Genomic DNA, 19,629 nt, shown 5'->3' with positions numbered 1-19,629 from the left:
GTTGGTTTCTACTCTACTGCAAAATGTATCAGCCATACATATACATATCTCTTATCTGTGCTCAGTTGTGTCCAACTCATTGTGACCCTGTGGAGTGTAGCCCTCGGGGCTCCTCTGTCCATGGGATTCTCCAGGCAAGAATACTGGAGTGGGTTGCCATTTCCTTCTCCAGGGGATCGTCCCGACTCAGGGACTGAACCCACATCTCCTGCAGCTCCCACATTGGCAGAGGGATTCTTTATCACTAGCACCACCTGGGAAGCCCCTAAACAAATGTCCCCTCCCTTTTGGACTTCCTTCTCATTCAGGTCACCACAGAGCATTAAGTGGAGTAAAATGAAATGAAACCGGGTCGTTGGTTTTGCCTGCTTTTGAATTCTCCCCGGGTGGAATTGTATAGCATATGCTTTATAAAGTCTGGCTTTTCTCACTCAACATTATGTTTAATCGGCTGTTTAAATCACCAGTATATGTAGCAGCTGTAGAGTGTCCCTTTGTTTAATATACCACAGTTTACTTTTCAATTCTGTTTTTCAGACATTGGCTGGCATTTGGGTGGATTTCTGGCTTGGGCTCTTATGAACATGTCTTCTGATGGAAACAAAGAGCATTTCTTTGTTGGGCACGAACTGAGAAGTGGAGTCTCCCAAGTCTTCTTTGGAAATGCATTTTCCTTTCCTTTTCATACACTAGACCTCTCATCTTTGCACCTTTACTTATGTCTCTCTTGAGCTACTGCAACACTTTCTGGTTTAAGTAGATCCATTCTCCAGTCTATCTGTTTACTCTTTCATCACAGTTACTCTTCTAAAACTGATATGGCTTGATGTCCCTCTTCTAACCCCAAAACATCTGGTGAATCTTCACCATCTTCAAAACAGAGATCAGTGTAGGGGCCTCTTCCAATCTCATGCTCTGACAGATTCTGCCAGCTTCCACTGACCTCTGCATCCTCTGGCACATTCCGTTGATTGGTCATATTATCTTATTTACAGTTCCTGAGTCACAGGTGGTGTTAGTGGTAAAGAACCTGCCTGCCAATGCAGGAGACATAAGAGACTTGGGTTCGATCCCTGGGTCAGGAAGATCCCTTGGAGAAGGGCATGGCAACCCACTCCAGTATTCTTGCCTGGAGAATCCCATGGACAGAGGAGCCTGGAGGACTACAGTCCATAGGGTTGCAGAGTCAGACATGACTGAAGCGACTTAGCACACATGCATGAGTCACACCAATCCTGTTCTTTGGGGGTATTTGTTCAGCCTAAAATACTTGCTCTTCATTTTACTGTTCTCAAAATTTTAGACAAATGTTTGTAGCACAAAATAACAGTTGCTGTAGAATTACCAGTGGATCCTTGGCGATAGAATGTGTGCATGCTCAGTCGTGTCTGACTCTTTGTGATCCCATGGACTGTAGCCCCCCAAGCTCCTTTGTCAATGAGATTTCCCAGGCAAGAATACTGGAGTGAATTGCCATTTCCTCTTCCAGGGGATCTTCCCCACACAGGGATCAAACCTGCATCTCCTGCATGGTAGGCGGATTCTTTACTACTGAGACACCGGGGAAGTCAGCTGTGAAATAAGTATTGGCACCTCTTGACGGACTCATCTTGTATCTGCTTCTCCTCCATCCCAACCCACTCAAATACACTTCGCACTGGCTCAGCTCAACTCGGAAGCCACCTTCATATCCTCCTGCCCTCCTCCTCTCCATATTCAACTCCTGAACGGGTTCTGACCACCTGCTTTCTCTGCAGAACTCATCCCAGGTCTGACTCTGGCTCCTTCCCACTATCAGTCTTGTGCCAACTTAAGCACCCCAAGCTTGGACCACCCTGACACCTCCCTGTCTTCCCAGCCAGTCCCTTGCTCCCTGCAGTCAGCTCCCCACAGCAGCCCATATGGTTATTAAAAATGAATCCATTCCACATCATCCCACAATTCTGAAAACCCTCAAGTATTTCTGACTTCACTTGAATGTATGGCAAAAACTACTACAATATTGTAAAGTAATTAGCCCCAACTAAAATAAATAAATTTATTTAAAAAAAAAAAAAACAGCCTCCTTACTGCCACCTAGAAATCTGCACGATGAGATTTCTCTCATCAGTGTCTTCTTCCCAAATGTTACTTCCTCTGAGATGGTGCCCAGGCCGCTTCAGCTCACTCGTTACCCCCTTGCCTTGCTTTAATCTCTAGACTACTATTGTCAAAGGGTGGCCTGGCGTGCTGCAGTTCAAGGGGTCACAGAGAGTCAGACACAACTGAGCGACTGAACAGCAGCAGCTGAAATAATATTTGTTATTTGTTTGTGATCTCCACTCATTGGGATGTCAGCCCTGATGGCAGAGCTTCACATGGGTCATCTTTGCACCCCTGAGGAACATCATGGTGTCTGCCCATAGTAGGCACTGAATAAATACTTGTTACGTGAGTGAATATGTGAATGAATAAGTAGATCAATAAATACACAGCACCACAATTCCTCTACTCATATCAGGACTCCAGATAAAGGCTTTCACTCCTCTGTCATTGTCCACAATGAGATCGACTTGCTCCTTCCTCTAGAATAATTTATATCAACTTTTCACATACTACTTATTTCATTCAGTCTGATAAACATAATCAGCTTACTTGTCAGCCTCCCCCATGGGTGACAGGCTCCTGGTTGCCAGGCCTATCCACGCAAGGCCATCTCTGTCCTGAACAGACCCTGGACGTGGGCTTCCACCCTTCCAAGGTCGTTGGTGCATCATGGAGAGCCATAGTGTGTGTTGTTGGAAACTATTTTGAAATTCTTGGTTGTAACAGAAGGTGCCTGTGATGTCCCTGGTTCTCTTATGTGAATGTGGAGGATAGATATGCAAAGGAAATGCCACCTTGCACGGAACCCACAAACATTTGTTTATTTATATATTTATTCATTCATTCATCTGACAGCATTTACTTTGTAATAACCAACGGGAATAATAGAGATACAGGGACATCTTCTTTTCTCTTTTGAGATTTTCTGGTAGGACATCTCAGGAGAACTAAAGATGCTTCATATGTAAAGAAAGAAATAACAATACAGTATACTAACACATATATATGGAATTTGAAAGATGGTAATGATAACCCTATATGCAAGACAGAATAAGAGACACAGATGCATAGAACAATTTTATGGACTCTGAGGGAGAAGGTGAGGGTGGGACGTTCTGGGAGAATAGCACTGAAACATGTATATTATCATATGTGAAACAGAACACCATTCCATGTTCGATGCATGAGACAAAGGCTCAGGGCCGGGGCAATGGGATGACCCAGAGGGATGGGATGGGGAGGGAGGTGGGTGGGGGGCCCAGGAAGGGGAACACATGTAAACTCATGGCTGATTCATGTCAATGTATGGCAAAAACTATTACAATATTGTAAAGTAATTAGCCCCCAACTAAAATAAATAAATTTATTAAAAAAAAAAAAAAGAAAGAAATAGAACTAACGTTTCAAGCCATATTTCAATTATTTTGACAATCAACTAGAGGATGAGATGGTTGGATGGCATCACTGACTCAATGAACATAGATTTGGGTAGACTCCAAGAGTTGGTGATGGACAGGGAGGCCTGACGTGTTGCGGTTCATGGGGTTGCAAAGAGTCGGGCACGACTGAGCGATTGAACTGAACTGAGGGTTTCTTTCTTTTTCCCCTTCATTATTCTGCCATCAAGTAAATAGGACAGATAATCAGGTCATCAGAATAACAAAAAGAAGTCTGAGGTAAAATCCTGTGAAGTAGCAAATTCCTATTTTATTGCAAATATAAAAAGTAGCAAAGGAAATATTTCATTGATATATGAATTTCTTTTATGTCCCATGCTAGTTTAGATATCATAGCCCTGGCTCTAAAATGACTGGACGCATACAGGTATGTGTAGAAAGTTAGTCATATCTCAAATCATTTCATCATATCTCTAAAGCCTTCCCAGGTGGCATTAGTGGTAAAGAATTCCCTTGCCAATGCAGGAGATGCAAGAGACAAGGGTTCAAGCCTTGGGTTAGGAAGATCCCCTGGAGGAGGAAATGGCAACCCACTCCAGTGATCTTGCCTGGAGAATCCTATGGACAGAGGAGCTTTGTGGGCTATAGTCCATAGGGTTGCAAAGAGTTGGACATGACTGAAGGGACTTAGCATGCACGCATGCAAGCTGAAGTCTACAAAGTGACAATAACTTGTTACAAGAATGATATTGCAGTAATAAACGTCTCTTTGGAGAATTTCACCCTAAAACTTAACCATTTATAGTTAAGGGGATATAGCTGTGACACATCTAGTGCTTAAAAGCAAGTCTTTCGTTTGATGACAGACACCATCTTTCTCCAGTATGGCCTTACCGTTTACTAGCAAAATAAACTCAGATGAATTATGAGGCTTTGATGAGGGTTCTTGGTTATAGGCAGCAACTAAGACTCTGGCTTACTTAGACAGGGAGCGAGTTAATTAAAAGGATAACAGACAGGAAGGTTGGGAAACCAGAGAGGGGAAAACACAAAAGAACAGGGAAACTAGCTGGAACCATAGCCTACATCCTGCCCCATAAGCATCTATTGAGGGGCTGCAGTCACTATGTCTTGACCCTAGTGCCACCACCACACCAGACATCCCCATGGTCACCTTGGACTTGGGTGTTATAGCAGTGATAGTGTTGAAGAGGCCCAGGTCAGTCCTTGGTTTTCTCTTCACCACCTACACTCAATCTCTTCAACTCACTTGGTCTCATGGCTCTAAACATTATCCCTATGATGCTGACTCCTCAGTTTACATCTTTTCTTCTCCTCTTTCCTGAACCCTAGACCCTTATCCAGCTGCCTGCCCAACATCTTTACTGGGATGTCCGAGAGAGAAAGCTCCACACAGCATGTCCAAAACTAGACTTCTGTGCTCTTTCATTTCAATGAAAACTCACTTTTCTCACATTCTACTTTCAACCCACTGGGAAATTCTCCTCCTTCCATATTTAAAATATATGCAGAATCTGACCTCTGCTCTTTGTTCCTGCTCCCACTCTGATCTGAGACACCACCATCTCTCATCTGGATTATTGCATGAGCCCCTATTTAGTCCTCCTGCCTCTGCCATCGACCCACCACCCCACCGCGCCCTACTGTTAACACAGAAGCCAGAGTGATCACGTTAACTGTCAGTCCTTGCTGGTCTCATGCTTGTTTCTCACTGCTGCAGCCATTCTGCCATCCTCACGGCATTGGTGTGGACCACTGCCTCTATGTGAATGATTTTCCTCTGGGTCCATGGATCTTCAGATGTATACTCAGGTGCCTGGGGCATCAAATCCAACTCACAGAGGTGCTGAGGGTTATTTTCCACAGCTTTATTGAGATATAACTGGCATACATCACTGTATAAGCTTAAAGTGAACAACAGAACAGTCAGATTTACATATATTATTATATTTTTAAAAGTCAAGGGAAATACAGTGACATCTGCTGGACACACCACAAACTACTAACTTCAGGTTCTTAGCAGTTTCAGCATTAAGTTGTGTCACATTATTTTCTCGGACATCCCAGTTGTGGGGGGGGGTGGGGGGATAATAAACTTGGAAGTTAACAAGGAAGCATTGAATGAAAATTAACATAAAAAAAGAAATGAGATAGTTCTTTCCTAATCCAGTTTCAAGGATCCGAAAGTTGTTGCATGCCCAACTAGGCACCTGAAAGTAATCCCATTAGAAAGCTATCATGGTTATTTATGAATTCAATGTATATATTTCTATTAAGGAAATCTAAGTAAGCATGCCAGGGTCCTTGCATAGAAATAATCACTGCTTACTCAGTCTTTATTGATGGCTGGTGAGGTAGTCTCCCATCTGAATTCATACAACAGACTTTCCTAAACTTAGGGAGATTACAGAGACACTGGATAACCAAAGTTTTTTTTTTTTTAATTAGTTTATTATCTATTTTTTAACTTTACATTATTGTATTTGTTTTGCCATACATTGACATGAATCCACCATGGATGTACATGTTTTCCCCTTCCAGAACGCCCTCTTCCACCTCCCTCCCCATCCCATCACTCCAGGTCATCCAGGTGCACCAGCCCCGAGCACCCTGTATCATGCATCGAACCTAGACTGGCGATTCCTTTCACATATGATAACTTCCATGCTTCAGTGCGATTCTCCCATTTCAGCCAGCCCTCACCTTCTCCCATAGAGTCCATAATACTGTTCTATATATCTGTGTGTCTTTTGCTGTCTCTCATACAGGGTTATCTTTACCGATTGACTAAATTCCATATATATGTGTTAGTATACTCTATTGGTGTTTTTCTTTCTGGCTTACTTCACTCTGTATAATAGGCTCCAGTTTCATCCACCTCATTAGAACTGATTCGAATGTATTCTTTTTAATGGCTGAGTAATATTCCATTGTGTATATGTACCACAGCTTCCTTATCCATTTGTCTGCTGATGGGCATCTAGGATGCTTCCATGTCCTGGCTATTGTAAACAATGCTGCGATGAACATTGGGCTACACATGTCTCTTTCAATTCTGGTTTCCTCAGTGTGTATGCCTAGCAGTGGGATTGCTGGGTCATATGGCAGTTCTATTTCCAGTTTTTTGAGGAATCTCCACACTGTTCTCCATAGTGGCTGTATTAGTTTGCATCCCCACCGACAGTGTAAGAGGGTTCCCTTTTCTCCACACCCTCTCCAGCATTTATTGCTTGTAGTCTTTTGGATAGCAGCCATTCTGGTGGATGTGAAATGGTACCTCATGGTCGTTTTGATTTGCATTTCTCTGATAATGAGTGATGTTGAGCATCTTTTCATGTGTTTGTTAGCCATCTGTATGTCTTCTTTGGAGAAGTGTCTGTTTAGCTCTTTGGCCCACTTTTTGATTGGGTCCTTTATTTTTCTGGAATTGAGCTACAGGAGTTTCTTATATGCTGCTGCTGCTGCTGCTAACACACTTCAGTTGTGTCTGACTCTGTGCGACCCCATAGATGGCAGCCCACCAGGCTCCGCCGTCCCTGGGATTCTCCAGGCAAGAACACTGGAGTGGGTTGCCATTTCCTTCTCCAATGCATGAAAGTGGAAAGTGAAAGTGAAATCGCTCAGTTGTGTCCAACTCGTAGCGACCCCATGGACTGCAGCCTACCAGGCTCCTCAGTCCATGGAATTCTCCAGGCAAGAATACCGGAGTGGGGTGCCAATGCCTTCTCCATTGCTTGTATATTTTCGAGATTAATTGTTTTTCCTTACAAATGTCCTTGAGAGAACTCTCCATGGGACATCTTGCCTGCAGATCTCTGCCTCAGAGTTTCTCGGGAAATCCATCCCAAGAGAGAAAGAAACGGCATGTTGATATTACAGGGCTGGCTTTTTCAGAGGGATGCTGAATAATTTATTGCAGCTGAGTGTAGGGAAGCTGATTTATCGCAGTGAATGTGATGGGGGAGTGAGACAGGAGGTTTTCATGAAATATAACTTTTATTGCATAGGCAGTTGGGGGAGGGGGCTACTGAAGGTTTGGGGGCCAGAAGAACATTCTGGAAACAGAATGAAGGGTGGAGGAAATGGAGAGACTAGCAGCAGGGAAGCAAATCTGAAGCTGAGTGTGATGTTTGAATAAGATATAAGGAAATAAACTACCCACTAACCCCAGTTGGTGGGACCTACAAAGTATACCTGACAAGGAGTTGTTAGGACTGAGTGAGTCGACAATGGTGAAGGGCTGAGAACAGCTCCTGGCCTGTTGAATCCCTGTGTGTGTGTTCATTAGGTAAATGTGTGTTAGGCTGGGTGGTTCCTCCATGGCCAGAGAATTTACCAGTCAATACTGGAACATCCAGAGTTCAAATAGGAGGGAAGGGCAGACAATAGTGTGATTCATGGTAAGTTCAGTGTTCTAGGAAACTCACTAATGGGAGAAAGCACGCTGGGTTGATGGTCATCATTCCAAGTTCAAGGCCTTTCTGCCTCTCTCAAATTGGGTTTGTGCTCTTGATAATAAGGGCCACTGGAAAGAGAAGCAAAAATCCATCATTGTGACAGTAAAAATAAATCCAGCTCTTACATCTTGCTGACATCTGATCAGCCGCTCTGAAGTATCCCGAGGAAACTTCAAGATGAAAGCCTATCCATCACGGCTGGCAGTGGCCTTTACTCTACTCTCACTCTGCAAAGTGGACATATGGCTGGAGACTTTCAAACCCTTCGTGGCTGCACTGCACCTCCTCCACGAATAGGAGGGTAAACTGTGGATGATTTGACCTGGCAAGTTCCTGCTGCCTCATTGCATAGGTCACAATGGATTATTTTCCTGAAAGACAATTTCCCACTTACTCTGGGTTTAAAAGGCTTCCTCTGATATTTCAGTTGCTGGCTCCAGCTAATGGGCCCAGCTAGTCCAGAGCAGTCACTCTGTAGCTATGTAATTAAGAAAGTATCATTTTCATTTCTAATTTTGTTGATCTGATTCTTCTCCCTTTGTTTCTTGATGAGTCTGGCTAATGGCTTATCAATCAGATCAACAAAATTAGAAATGAAAATGGAGAGATCACAACAGACTCCACAGAAATACAAAGGATCATAAGAGACTACTACCAACAGCTATATGCCAATAAAATGGACAACTTGGAAGAAATGGACAAATTCTTAGAAAAGTATAACTTTCCAAAATTGAACCATGAAGAAATAAAAGATCTTAACAGACCCATCACAAGCACGGAAATCGAAACTGTAATCAGAAATCTTCCAGCAAACAAAAGCCCAGGACCAGACGGCTTCACAGCGGAATTCTACCAAAAATTTAGAGAAGAGCTAACACCTATCCTACTCAAACTCTTCCAGAAAATTGCAGAAGATGGTAAACTTCCAAACTCATTCTATGAGGCCACCATCACCCTAATTCCAATACCAGACAAAGATGTCACAAAAAAGGAAAAATACAGGCCAATATCACTGATGAACATAGATGCAAAAATCCTTAATAAAATTCTAGCAAACAGAATCCAACATCATATTAAAAAGATCATACATCATGACCAAGTGGGCTTTATCCCAGGAATGCAAGGTTTTTTTTAACATCCGCAAATCAATCAATGTAATACACCACATTAACAAATTGAAAGAAAAAAGCCATATGGTTATCTCAATAGATGCAGAAAAAGCCTTTGACAAAATTCAGCATCCATTTATGATTAAAACCCTCCAGAAAGCAGGAATAGAAGGAACATATCTCAACATAATAAAAGCTATATATGACAAACCCACAGCAAACATTATCCTCAATGGTGAAAAATTGAAAGCATTTCCCCTAAAGTCAGGAACAAGGCAAGGATGCCCACTCTCACCACTACTATTCAACATAGTTTTGGAAGTTTTGGCCACAGCAATCAGAGCTGAAAAAGAAATAAAAGGAATACAGATAGGAAAAGATGAAGTAAAACTCTCACTGTTTGCAGATGACATGATCCTCTACATAGAAAACCCTAAAGACTCTACTAGAAAATTACTAGAGTTGATCAATGAATATAGTAAAGTTGCAGGATATAAAATTAACACACAGAAATCCCTTGCATTCCTATACTCCAATAATGAGAAAACAGAAAGAGAAATTAAGGAAACAATACCATTCACCATTGCAACAAAAAGAATAAAATATTTAGGAATATATCTACCTAAAGAAACAAAAGACTTATATATAGAAAACTATAAAACACTGATGAAAGAAATCAAAGAGGACACAAACAGATGGAGAAATATACCGTGTTCATGGATTGGAAGAATTAATATAGTGAAAATGAGTATACTACGCAAAGCAATCTATAGATTCAATGCAATCCCTATCAAGCTACCAATGGTATTTTTCACAGAACTGGAAAAAATCATCTCACAATTTGTATGGAAATATAAGAAACCTCGAATAGCCATAGCAATCTTGAGGAAGAAGAATGGAACTGGAGGAATCAACCTGCCTGACTTCAGGCTCTACTACAAAGCCACAGTCATCAAGACAGTACGGTACTGGCACAAAGATAGAAATATAGATCAATGGAACAAAATAGAAAGCCCAGAGATAAACCCACGCACATATGGACACCTTATCTTCGACAAAGGAGGCAAGAATATACAATGGAGAAAAGACAATCTCTTTAACAAGTGGTGCTGGGAAAACTGGTCAACCACTTGTAAAAGAATGAAACTAGAACACTTCCTAACACCGTACACAAAAATAAACTCAAAATGGATTAAAGATCTAAACGTAAGACCAGAAACAATAAAACTTCTAGAGGAAAACATAGGCAAAACACTCTCCGACATAAATCACAGCAGGATCCTCCATGACCCACCTCCCAGAATATTGGAAATAAAAGCAAAAATAAACAAATGGGACCTAATTAAAATTAAAAGCTTTTGCACAACAAAGGAAACTATAAACAAGGTGAAAAGACAGCCTTCAGAATGGGAGAAAATAATAGCAAATGAAGCAACAGACAAACAATTAATATCAAAAATATACAAGCAACTTCTGCAGCTGAATTCCCGAAAAATAAACGACCCAATCAAAAAATGGGCCAAAGAACTAAACAGACATTTCTCCAAAGAAGACATACAGATGGCTAATAAACACATGAAAAGATGCTCAACATCACTCATTATTAGAGAAATGCAAATCAAAACCACAATGAGGTATCATTTCACACCAGTCAGAATGGCTGCTATCCAAAAGTCTACAAGCAATAAATGCTGGAGAGGGTGTGGAGAAAAGGGAACCCTCTTACACTGTTGGTGGGAATGCAAACTAGTACAGCCACTGTGGAGAACAGTGTGGAGATTCCTTAAAAAACTGGGAATAGAACTGCCATATGACCCAGCAATCCCACTGCTGGGCATATACACCGAGGAAACCAGAATTGAAAGAGACGCGTGTACCCCAATGTTCATCGCAGCACTGTTTACAATAGCCAGGACATGGAAGCAACCTAGATGTCCATCAGCAGACGAATGGATAAGGAAGCTGTGGTACATATACACAATGGAATATTACTCAGCCATTAAAAAAAATACATTTGAATCGGTTCTACTGAGATGGATGAAACTGGAGCCCATTATACAGAGTGAAGTAAGCCAGAAAGAAAAACAACAATACAGTATACTAATGCATATATATGGAATTTGAAAGATGGTAACGATAACCCTATATGCGAGACAGAATAAGAGACACAGATGCATGGAACAATTTTATGGACTCTGAGGGAGAAGGTGAGGGTGGGACGTTCTGGGAGAATAGCATTGAAACATGTATATTATCATATGTGAAACAGAACACCATTCCATGTTCGATGCATGTGACAAGGGCTCAGGGCCGGGGCAATGGGATGATCCAGAAGGATGGGATGGGGAGGGAGGTGGGTGGGGGGTCCAGGAAGGGGAACACATGTAAACCCATGGCTGATTCATGTCAATGTATGGCAAAAACTATTACAATATTGTAAAGTAATTAGCACCCAACTAAAATAAATAAATTTATAAAAAAAAAAAAAGAAAGTATCAGATGTCATGTAGAATAAAGAGGAGGGAGTTTATGGCAAAATAATAATAATAATAAGATGGACTGATGCCACCTAACAACTCAGTCAGAAATAAGGCAGAGTCTGCCCAAACTAAGGTTTTAGGTACAAAGCCATCTAATGGGAGTGCTTTAATGAAGGGCTTTTTTGAAGATGACAAGTGAATTTCTGGAGAGCCATGAAGCCTGCATTCTCAAGAGGAAATGACACACAATTTTCTCAGTTGGGACTACATCCTCGAAAGAGAACCTGTGCCAGGGCTTATGCAGGGAGTCTGTCTGGGAGAGTGAGTCCAAGGTCAGGGGTGGGGCTCTGAGAAGAGTCTAGGTACACACACAGATGCTATTACAGTGTGATTTTTTTCACAACCTAACTACAGGTTTCTGTCTTTGTGGGTAAGTCATGATTTGCTTATCCATTTTCCCATTGTTTAGTATTTGTGTTGACCCCATTTTTTTTTTCTGTTAAAAACAGCATTTTGAAATGTCCCTGTGCATTACCTTTGCAAACATAGCTAATTTCCCTAGTATAAATTGTAAAACCGAAATTGCTGAGTCAAAGATTTTGATGCAGATTATCACATTTTCCTACAGAAAGTTATACTAATTTACATGCTTTTGGATAGTGTGTGGGAATGTATATTGCTTCCTAAGTGGCATATTACTACTCTTTTCAATTCTTCCTAGATAGAAAATGAGATCTCAGTTACTTCTTTCTGATGTGAACATTTTAACCTGGAACAGAACATTTAAAGATGTACTTATTGGCGATTAGAATTTTTTCTTTTATGGATTTCTCATTCATATCTTTTGTTCTTCTTCTTCTTTTTTTTTTTTAGTGAGTGTGCCAGAATATTTTTCATATTTATTTGAACAAATTCTTTAAATAATAAGGAGTTTCAGTTCAGTTCAGTTCTGTCGCTCAGTCGTGTCCTACTCTTTGTGACCCTATGAATCGCAGCACGCCAGGCCTCCCTGTCCATTACCAACTCCCAGAATTTACCCAAACCCATGTCCATCGAGTCAGTGATGCCATCCAACCATCTCATGCTCTGTCGTCCCCTTCTCCTCCTGCCTTCAATCCTTCCCAGCATTAGGGTCTTTTCCAATGAGTCAACTCTTCGCATGTAAAGATGAGAAATACAGACATTTGAAAATGTTTAGAGAAAACTGTATAACTCTATGCTAATAACTTGAAACTATAAGTGAAATAGCAATTTTCTATGAGAACATGAATTTTCAGTTAATTCATATAGAAAATTTGAAAAGATCAATAACCATTTAAGATTTTTACCTTTTAATTTTAGTTTTGAAATGAATAGAAATTGAATTTTTAAACTTTGAAATCTAGAGAATTTTTTTCTTTTTGATATCTTGCCTTACTTGTAGACTGAACAAAGCAGCTCTTTTGTCTGGATGGATGAAATATTTTCCTTTAGAGTCATTTATGATTTATTTAATTTTTTATTAACTCATATTCCATCCAGGATCTAATTTGTGTAAGGTTTGACAGAAAGAACTAACTTAATTTTCTCTTTCAAACAGTCAGCTTCTAAACACCAGTTGTGAATCATCTATTTATTCCTGTTTTGGTGGTGCTCCCTTTACTGTATACTAAGTTCTTAAAAATTCTAGGCTCTTTCTCAGGGCTTCAGCTATGCTACCATGGGTCTCTTGTTGATAGTCCAACTTTCTAATTACTGAAAAGCTACAATATCAAGTAGGTTTTTATCATATTTTAAACCATACAACTCTTTTATTCCAGTGTTAGGCTCTTAAGAGGTACACGGTGGAAAGAGAGCATACAGCTCAGGGAACCACACCCCAGGTATCCTGCCAAGTAACTGGGTGGCCCTTGAGAAGCCTCTGAACCTCCCCAGCCCTCAGTTTTCTCATTTGTTAAATAGATAATCAAACCTGAATATTCATTGGAAGGACTGATGCTGAAACTGAAACCCCAATCTTTGGCCACCTGATGTCAAATGCTGACTCATTGAAAAAGACCCTGATGCTGGGAAAGTTTGAAGGCAGGAGGAGAAGGGGGAAGCAGAGGATAAGATGGTTAGATAGCATCACTGGCTCAATGGATGTGAATTTGAGCAAACTGGGCTCAAATGGTAAAGCATCAGCTTGCAATTCGGGACACCTGGGTTCCATCCCTGGGTCGAGAAGATCCCCCAGAGAAGGGAATGGCAACCTACTCTAGCATTCTTGCCTGGAGAATTCCATGGACAGAGGAACCTGGTGGGCTACAGTCCATAGGGTCACAAGAAGTTGGACACAACTGAGCGACTGGACAGATAGATATAATCATTATTAACCTCCTGGTTGTTGGGCTTAATTCCTCCAGAGAAACAAGCAATAGAATATGTAAACATACACACACAGACAAACAGAAAGAAACAGAGACTGAGTGACAGAGAAACAGGGGCAGAGAGAGGCAGAAAGATAGAGACAGAGAGAGACTGAAAGACTTATTGCAAAAATTGATTCATGTGATTGTGAAGCAGGGAAAATTCGATGCTGCAGTATGAGTCTGAAGGCATTCCAGAGGTGCAATGCCTTCTTCTTCAGGGGACCTCGGTCTCTTCTATTAAGGCTTTCCCTTGATTGGATGGATATTTTGGCCACCTGATGCGAAGAACTGACTCATTGGAAAAAACCCTGATGCTGGGAAAGATCGAAGGCAGGAAGGGAAGGGGGTGACAGAAGATGAGATGGTTGGATGGCATCAACAACTCGATGGACGCAAGTTTGAGCAATCTCTGGGAGCTGGTGATGGACAGGGAAGGCGGACATGGCTGAGTGACTGAACTGAACTGAACTGAACTGATTGGATGAGGTCCCTCCACACTGCAAAGGGGAAACTTTTCTCAGAGCCCACCGATTTAAATCTTATCATGGCTTTAAGTGTCTTTACAAGCAGTATCTAGACTGGTGTTTGACCCAAAACAGAATACCATGGACTAGAATCACAATTATATAACCTTCAAGGTACTTTTAATTCTAAAGTTCAGAGGTACCATGAATCTGAGTAAGCACTTCTTGTGGGTTACATGCATTCATTGTACCAGATTCTTTACTCCAGTTGGACTCCCTGTCCCAGAACCTTCTCACTGTAGTTCCTTCTTTAGCCTACACTGGGTGGATGACCCGGTTTTATCCTACAAATGTGATATCCCATGTTAAGTTGAGTTCTGGGTCTCTTTCTCCCATCAGCATGTGTCCTCAAAGATGTCTAGCTTTCTTGTGTGCAGGACTGGAGTTGCTTTGCCAGAAGACACCTCTTCCTTAACATTCTCAGAGAAAACTCAGATATTAGGAATGGCCTCTTTATGAACATAAATTTGGTGTCTAAATTTGGACTTGTCAAGGGGCATTTCCCTTGCAGGATATCATGCTGTTTTCCTGACTGTTCGGAATGCTTGAGAGTGGAACAAGAAGAGGCAAACTGCCATCTTGCCTTGGAATAGCATGACTTTTCTTTTCCAGAGTGAACTTAGTACAGTCCTGCATTTGAAGACTCTCTCTCTGAGATATCCCATAACCACTAATATCTCACCCTTTCCCATTAAATCAATTGAATTGACTTTTATGAAATCTTGTAATCCACAGCTTCCTATATCCAATTTAAGACAGACATAACAGTCATGTAGGAGGCCTGGTAACTCAGATAGTAAAGAAACTGACTGCAATGCAGGAGACATAGAGATGCAAGTTCGAGCCCTTGGCTGGGAAGATCCCCTGGAGAAGGGCATGGCAACCCACTCTGGTATTCTTGCCTGAAGAATCCCATGAACAGAGGATCCTGGAGGGTCGCAAGGTGTCAGACATGACTGAAGCGACATAGCATGCATGCATAGCCGATTAACAACGTTGTGTTAGTTTCAAGTAAAGAGCGAAGGGACTTAGCCAGACATGTACATGTATCTATTCTCCTCATCCACTTTGCACAAAAGCTTTATACCTCATCCACTTTGCACTAAAGTCATGTTATCTGTGACATAACCTACTGACTCTGCTTTCAATGTCTGACTAAACAAACTTAGAGTAACACATACTTCAGAATCTCAGTGAAAACAATCGTGATGTATTGGTCACATCACTTTTTGATGTTTACTCTCAAACATTGCCAGGTCGAATCATGAGGCATTCACGCTAACCCTTGTTTTAACGTGTGACTTTTAAAGGTCATTTTATCTTTTTTCCTTGAGCTCTGGATCTCATAAGACTTTAGTCAAACTCATAAAAATTCTGACCTGATCACAGAGAAATGATCAGGCTCCAGAAGAGGGGACTTGAGAGCGACCCAAGGAGCTGCGTGAAAGGTGAGTAAGTGCCTCTCTGTGTTGGTTCTGATTATATTGCTGCTGTTCAATGTTCCAGAAGGGAAATTCTTCTTGATTAAAGGGGGGGAAACTACATTTTTTTTTAAACCAGAGCTTGTTCAATATAGTTTATTTTGACAAGGACATATTTGAGTAATTCTGGGTTATGGAGTGAAAGTGATAAGTTTTATTTATTAGCCTCAATTGGCAGGAAGATACATCACAGTGAATACAACTCTGTATTCACGCAGGGCAGCCAAGGGAGAGACTATACCTTCTAAGCATATTCTCAGGGCTTTAATTGTTTCGTGAAACCACAGACATGACAGATGTAGAATTAAGGAAAGAACACACACACACACACACACACACACACACACACACATGCATGTCAGTCTCCCAACTCAGCTGGGTAATAAATAAATTTAATTTTTTTGCATGATTCAAGTTAATATTTCAAACCTGTTTCTGCCAGAGTGACTTGGAACTAGCGTGACTTTTCTTTTCCAGGAAGAATTTATTTTAAGAGGTGAGAAGAAAAAGAGAAATGGGAACAACAGTAAGAAAAGAGAGGCAGGAAGTGGTCTTCAGGGCTCAGAGACTCCAGCCCTGTCCTCAGGGAGAACAGTTCTCTGATCTGCTGTCCCCATTACATGTCCCTTTTGCCCCACTTCCCCACATCTTTCTTTCTAACTTTATTCGTTCCTCTCTTTATAAAAGGGAACACCTTTTTGCCTAACTCTTGAGATGCCTGTAGAGCTTCTAGGGTTACAGTGTTTTTCATTCTGCGACAGCCTCCCCTTTTCTGATAACAATAGCTGACCCCTACTCTTTCCAATAATTCAAAGTTTGTTTTCTATGGGACAGCAAGTATTTTGATACCCATTCTATATAGAAAGGAAAGTTGAGGTTGGCAGGGGTTGATGCATGCCCCGGGTCTTGTTGTCTGAAGCTTAATGAAGGCTGCTGAAGAGTGGCACAGACTGAGTTCAAACCAGGGTCCTCCCCAGATGTTATTTCTAGGGCTTTGTGTACTGCCAGGTGGGTTCTTTCTCAGTGTTCTTGCAGGTGACTTTGCTTGTATAAACTGAGAAGATTGGAATAGAGTACAGTTCTGAAATGATGCAGGGATAGTACCAAGAAGGCCTGATGCCCAGGACAGAGCCCAGAAGAGCTGTGTCAGATGAGAAGACCAGGCCCTCTGACACCTGAGAGCCCTCAGAAAGTGAGCTGTCTGCTCAGAAAATGTTCCTGTCAAAAAATAAACCTAGGAAGAGAGTGATAGTCTCAAAAGAGGTAAGGGAGGGGAATTTGCCCATCCAGCTTAAAATCTAAAAATAAAAATCTGTGTGCCGAGTTTTCATATTAAGAGAATACATCACATGAAATCTTTGGGTGTATCTTGGCTTGTTCCTATCACTGAGATCTGCTTTTGACTCATTCTGGTTGCCTGAAATTATCTTTTGTTTGCTCTGTCAGAGTGAATTGCTTCTAAGGAAAATCCAGAGAAAGATTACAGAGAATCTTTGAGTTATGGGAAGGAGATTCAGGCAATGCAGCGTGGTCCCAAGCCGGCAGCATCAGCATCCCTTGGGAACTTGTGAGTAGCGCAGATCCCCAGGCCCCATCCTGGTCTCCTGAACCAGAAATGCTTGGGGGGTAGGCACAGACTTCTGTGTTTTGACAAGCCCACCAAGGGATTCACATAACCCTCAAGGGTGTCCTGGATTAAGGATGGGTTTTCAGGTCAGGTCTGCCCTGAGCAACAATCCTGAGGATGAATGGGGCTTTACCATCTTATACTCCTCTCTTCTCAGGCAACTGTGTTCTGCAAAGTAACTCAGCCCCACCCCCTCTCAATCATGCTCCCTTCCCAGGTGTCGTTCGAAAGTGTTTCTCTCCCCGCCCCACCAGGAGTTCCTGTATTCAAAAAAAAAAAGAAAAGGAATCAAAATGTATTGAGCATCCATGAATGTGATAGGCCCTTGGCTTGGCACCTTTGATGAGTTATTTATGTGATCTTCACAAAAGCCCAAATAGTAGAAAAACACGTCCCGTATTTCATACAGAGGGATATTTGAATGTTGTTAAAAGAACCCTTAAAGACCTAAAACATTTCATGACCTGGAAGGATTTCTATTGGTGGAATCTCATGCACTTTATGGAGGTGGAAGAGATATTTTTGTCAAGGAGGAAGACCAGGCTGGCCCATGCACTAAAAGGATGGTACTTTCTAATGTAACTGTGGTCGTCTTGTCATCCCCTTTACCAGGGTGAATACAGACCCCCAGGAGCAGGGCTTCCTCTGTCCCAACTCTTGCTACAATTTCTGGTCTCAGTATCCCTTTTGCACATGATTTCAGATTAAAAGAAAAAAATTCCACAAAAACATGGCTGATGGCTAAGCATGCATGTCCCCCTTCAACCTTTGTTTTGCAGTTTTAGTAGCCCCTGTTTTCTCATTTAAGAGTAATGCTGCCTCAACGGAATGTTACCTGGTCATAAAAAAGAACAACATTTTGCCATTTGCAGCAACCTGGATGGACTTGGAGGACACTAGTCTAAGTGAAATGTCAGGCAGAGAAAGACAAATACTGTATGATCTCATTTACTTGCAGAATCTAAAACATGAAGCTAACTAGTGAATGAAACAAAAAAGAAGCAGACTCACAGATATAGAGAACAAACTTAGTGATCACCAGTGGGGAGAGGGAAGTGGGGCAACATAGAGGTAGGGAAGGAAGAGGTCCAAACTCTTAGCTATAACATAAGATATAAGAATACAGTGTCAGTTCAGTTCAGTCACTCAGTCATGTCCGATTCTTTGCGACCCCATGAATTGCAGCACGCCAGGCCTCTCTGTCCATCACCAACTCCCGGAGTCTACACAAACCCATGTCCATCGAGTCAGTGATGCCATCCAACCATCTCATCCTTTGTCGTCCCCTTCTCCTCCTGCCCCCAATCCTACCCAGCATCAGGATCTTTTCCAATGAGTCAACTCTTCGCATGAGGTGGCCAAAGTATTGGAGTTTCAGCTTCAACATCAGTCCTTCCAGTGAACACCCAGGATTGATCTCCTTTAGGATGGACTGATTGGATCTCCTTGCAGTCCAAGGGACTCTCAAGAAGAATACAGTGTACAGCACAGGAAATAGAGTCAATATTTTGTAACAACTATAAATGGAGTATAACCTTTGAAAGTTGTGAATCACAACGTTGTACACCTGTAACTTACATAAGATTGTATAGCAACAATACTTCAATTAAAAAAAAGGATTAAAGCTGTCTGCTAGGTGTGTGCCGGGTGGAACAGCTGAGAAGAGGGAACCCAGGATGCCAATCTGGGTTCTCTCCTTCTTTTAAAAGTCTCCCTAAATCCATTTGTGTCTATACCAGAGAGCTTGAGGCTGTCTGTAGAGCAGGCAGAATGGCCTGCAGGCTAGAGTCTTGGGCTCTGAAATCATATCCTGTGATCAAGGCTGTGACCTCCAAGGACCCACCTAACCATCTACCTCCAGCTTCTTCCTCTTGAGAATGTAGTATTGGTGCTTCCCTTGTGGCACCATTGTCAGGAATAAATGAGACAATGCATACAAAATACTGAAGCACAGTCTAATTGGCAGAAAGCACTAAAAAGCATAATCATCACTATTACTATTCAAAGATAAAAATGAGTAAAATATGTGGAGCTATATGTTCAGTGAGGGTAAATCTC

At 41.7% G+C, this 19,629-nt stretch overlaps 1 long non-coding RNA gene across 1 annotated transcript in view; it reads left to right on the top strand.

Moving 5' to 3' along the window:
* LOC145529725 (uncharacterized) overlaps nucleotides 1-19,195 on the top strand; it is a 45,702-nt gene extending 26,507 nt beyond the window's left edge. The window contains exons 2-3 of the long non-coding RNA XR_014071315.1: nucleotides 17,391-17,511; nucleotides 18,757-19,195. This is a non-coding gene — a long non-coding RNA (uncharacterized LOC145529725). The remainder of the gene's footprint in view (nucleotides 1-17,390; nucleotides 17,512-18,756) is intronic.
* Nucleotides 19,196-19,629: the final 434 nt, after the last annotated feature.

Source organism: Giraffa tippelskirchi, chromosome 12, assembly GCF_054371585.1.
Source record: "Giraffa tippelskirchi isolate mGirTip1 chromosome 12, T2T-mGirTip1v1.2.pri, whole genome shotgun sequence".
Classification (NCBI taxonomy): domain Eukaryota; kingdom Metazoa; phylum Chordata; class Mammalia; order Artiodactyla; family Giraffidae; genus Giraffa; species Giraffa tippelskirchi.
Note: the sequence above shows the minus strand (reverse complement) of the source record. Positions and strands in the feature narration are given on the sequence as shown.